The sequence below is a fragment of the Sinocyclocheilus rhinocerous genome, unplaced genomic scaffold (genome assembly GCF_001515625.1).
Source record: "Sinocyclocheilus rhinocerous isolate Xijiao unplaced genomic scaffold, SAMN03320098_v1.1 scaffold6644, whole genome shotgun sequence".
NCBI lineage: Eukaryota > Metazoa > Chordata > Actinopteri > Cypriniformes > Cyprinidae > Sinocyclocheilus > Sinocyclocheilus rhinocerous.
Window position 1 is genome coordinate 138,580 of NW_015636842.1, and position 4,379 is coordinate 142,958.

Consider the following 4,379-nt stretch of genomic DNA (forward strand, 5'->3'; position numbering starts at 1 on the left):
CTCAGCGTTACACAGACCAGCAAATGATTCAATCAGGCTACAGTCGTTTGCAGAGTTAAATGAATCAGCTTTTTAAACGAATCGGTTGATTCAACTCACTGATTAAGACTTTGGTTGTAGTTTCATATTTAAAAAAGTAGCTTATTTCATTTTTGCAATCATTTAATATTTCTACATTAAAATGTTATATTTAAACTTAACATTTATGCACAATCCATCTATGAATTTTGTTGATAGTGATTTCATTTGATTGTTAATAGCCAGCATGTCTTTTTATTCGATTGAATTTATTGATTAAAAAAGAACCTGACATAAGAGGACACAGATATGACCATAACTTTTATAATACTAATAAGCCAACATCTCTGGCTTTTTTTTTTTGCTTAAAGTTATTTCAGGGTTTTGATCTCTCAACTGAGAGAACACATCCAGTTACATTTAAACTTTGACTATAGCCTAGACATGTTGTATATTAATTGTACTATTTATGAACCTCAAAGCATATGTTTGTGTATTTTGTGTTTCTCCATAATGATGTTCTGTTTGAGGGCATTTGTAGTTATAGGGCCCAAACCTAACCTCAAGCCCAGGGGCCCCCGCCCCCCTAAGTCCTGTCCTGCATGCAACTGTTGAAGTTTTATATTTTCAAAAACAATAAATTTCCAAATATCAACTATTGTGAAAATGTTTAATAGTTTCACAATATTTTAGTTTCCCAAAACACTAAATTTCATCATACCTTCTTCATAGACCTCCACCTCACACAGAGTAAGAAACCTTGAATCTCCCATCAGCATCATAAATCCTCGAAAGTTTTTCATATTTGCATTTTTTTTTTAAATGTGTGTACATTTATAACTCTATTCTTTGTATTGTATCACCTTTGCATCAAAGTACAAAAAAACAGTTCATGCTAATGCGAGGTTGTTTCTAATGCAGTGTCTATGGGAGAGACGGTAAATTTGACATTGTTCTCTCTTCTGACTGCTGTTATCAGCCTATCAATTTTTTTCCCTTTTATTGAAAGTCAGGAAAACACTATCATGGAGTTTTTCTGTTGCTATTTGAGCAAATGGGAATGCAAAAAATATATTTGTGGCACTCTCCCATTCACCGCTCTTCAAGTTAACCCAAATATGACGACTTCCGCTGCTGAGAAACCCGGAAATGTGAAAAAGGTCCATTCTAGTTTTCATATTAGCTCGTTTTCTAATTATTCTGAGATTGCCATGAAAATAGCCTTGATGCTGGCATGGCATTAAAAAGTGAATAAATAAATAAATTCATGCATGTTTTTCCAGGCTCCTCCTGACTGGCAGGAGATCCTTGCATATTTCCGTGGCTCCGAGCTGCAGAACTACTTCACCAAGATCCTGGAAGACGACCTGAAGGCCATCGTGAAGCCGCAGTATGTCGATCAGATCCCCAAAACCGTTAAGGTCAGTATGAACGGCAGCTGATGGAAATTTGAAGTCATATCTGCTTGATTGGTTGTGTTGTAATTCTCCGTTTGTCCTGCAGGGGTCAGTAGGACCATCCTGAGCAGGAAGGACAACACCAAGTCAGAGGAGCTGGTGTGTGAACAGCTGGGTAAGTACACATGCGTTTCTATTTGTGCAGGATCATGTATATGTTTAGAAATGTGATCGAATAATGTAGGTGGTTTTGTTGTGTCATGTGGCTGATTGGTCAGATCTGTTGCACTTGCGTGACCGTAATGTTGAGGATCTGTCAGGAGGAGAGCTGCAGAGATTCGCCTGCGCAGTCGTCTGCATTCAGAGAGCTGATATGTGAGTCTTTCAGTATCTGTACTTGTGCAGTGATGAAGCCCTGTAGGTTTCAGTGTTATTTTAGCGTTATTTATATATTATTTTTACGAATTTTAGTCTATTTTGTGCTTCTACTTTTTTCAGTTTTAGTGCTTCAGTTTAAATGTATTTTCTTTCATTAGTGTTATTTTAGTATTGTTTATTTAATGTTGATATTTTGAGCTTGTTTTTTTTTTTTCAATTATCAAATTAGTTTTAGTTTTACTAATTTTGTTGCATGCTTTTTTTGTCATTTTTATTTGTTTTATTAAATATGTTTAGCTTTAACTTTTATTTCAGTTTTAAATAATTTTAGTATTTAAACTTATTTTATTTCATTGTAATGATGAAGTGTTGTAGCATTCATTATTATTTCAGTGTTATTTACATACTGTTGTAGTATTAATATTTTTAGGTTGTATTTTCATATTTTCAGCTTTGGTTTCAGTAATGTTGTGTCTTTGTCATTTTAATTTTTTTTATATTTATATTTAGCATCAAAAAAAAATTTCAGTTTTAATTTTACTAATTTTAGTACTTAAGCTTAAACTCAATTTATTTCAGTTTAATTATCTAACGTCCTGCAGTGTTACTTTATAATTATTTGTATAATATAATATTAAATTTTTTGTGTTTTAAATTTTTTTTAGATTTTCCGTCTTCATTTTACTAATTTTAATAATTTCATGTGCTTTTGTCATTTTTATTAGTTTGGTGTTTAATATTTATTTAGCTTTAATTTTTTTTATGTCAGTTTTAGTAATTTTAATCTAAAATCCTGTAGTGTTCAGCAATATTTACGTTTTTTTTATATACTATTATAATATTTCATAATATTTTGATCTTTTATTTTTATATATCCCATTTTAAGAAATTTCATGTGCTTTTGTCATTTTTGTTAGTTTTTAAAAAACATATTTAATTAGCTTTATTAAAGTAAAAATATTACTTTAGTCAGTAGTTGTGAAGGCAGCATTTCTATTTTTCATTGTAAGTTTTTCATCAAATATTTATGTGTTTGTTATTTTAGCTTTAATTCAATGAATGAATACTGGTTAATAGTTAGCTAACAACAGCACTGATAGCACTGTCGTTATTCTCTCTAGTTTCATGTTCGACGAGCCGTCCAGTTATCTCGATGTGAAACAGAGGCTGAGAGCTGCCATCACCATCCGCTCCCTCATCTCTCCAGACAGGTCTGAAGCTCCTCCGATGCTCTCTTAGAGTCGCTAGTTACTCCTCAATACTACTCCTTACACCTCGTATTCCTCTGTGCAGGTACATCATTGTGGTGGAGCACGACTTGAGTGTGTTGGATTACCTGTCAGACTTCATCTGCTGTCTGTACGGCGTTCCCAGCGCTTACGGTGTGGTGACCATGCCCTTCAGCGTCCGGGAGGGTACGGCCCACTCCAAAACCTGCATGTGATGCTCAGAAACAGGCCCGGTTCTACGGGGGCACCCTCAAACGAAACCAAAAGCACTCTCAGTTAAAGCTGTAATAATGGCATTTTATTGCAGAACTATCCAGTGCGTTATGGTTTGCGCTCTGGAGATCGATTTCTATTTCAACGTGTTTTTGCAGCGTTGAGCAAAGTAAGCCAATCACGGACGGGTCTGTTAATTTCTTGAATCAGAGGCGTTTAAGTTAGAAACCACTCAAATCGCCGGAGTTTTTGTTCAGGTATTGTGTTCAGCACTCAGAAATGTTATGTTTTTACAATAACATTCTCTTATTTCCTTCAGGAATCAATATTTTCCTGGACGGCTACGTGCCGACAGAGAACCTGCGCTTCAGGGAGACGTCTCTGGTGTTTAAAGTGGCGGAGACGGCCGCTGAGGAGGAAGTGAAGAAAATGTGCCGCTATCAGTACCCCAACATGAAGAAGAGCATGGGCGATTTCACGCTCGGCATCACGGAAGGAGAGTTCACGACTCTGAGATCATGGTCATGCTGGGAGAGAACGGTGAGATGCTGCTCCGTGTTAAAGGAAGCGGTGGTGATTGTGACTTCATTTATTGTCCACTAAACGAGGTTTCCTCTTTCAGGAACTGGGAAAACCACGTTCATCAGAATGCTTGCAGGAGGCCTCAAACCAGACGGAGGAGGTAAAAATCAGCTCACACCAGTCCAATAGTTAACATTCCAGCAAATTATTCATTTTAATCACAAAAAATCTAATCCTATTTTATTGGATTGTAATATTCTTTTCTGAGAAAATTTTTCTTTTGATATCCCTGAATTAGGGCTGGGTGATAAATCGATACCGATAATTATCGCGCGATATAAATTTCCTCGAAAAACGATAACAAGAGGTTGATAAATGTTCAATATAATGTTTATGAGGCAAAGGCGGAATGAAAGAGCGCTAGTCATTTGAAGCGTGGCCACTCGTTTATCTGCTCGGCTCAAAGTTCAAACAGCGGCGCAAGGCGAGTTCACTAGAGCAGATGCGTTACTCGCTGATGAGTCTCGGTCAAACAGCGCTGTGAGATCCAATGTGAAGCGCTTGAATTCAGCGAGAAACACAAATAACTTTACAGGAAGATGATACAGTGCTGACAAACACT

At 36.1% G+C, this 4,379-nt stretch overlaps 1 pseudogene; it reads left to right on the forward strand.

Annotated features, from left to right (window-relative positions):
• Positions 1-3,917, forward strand: part of LOC107748097 (ATP-binding cassette sub-family E member 1-like) — a 13,778-nt pseudogene extending 9,861 nt beyond the window's left edge.
• Positions 3,918-4,379: the final 462 nt, after the last annotated feature.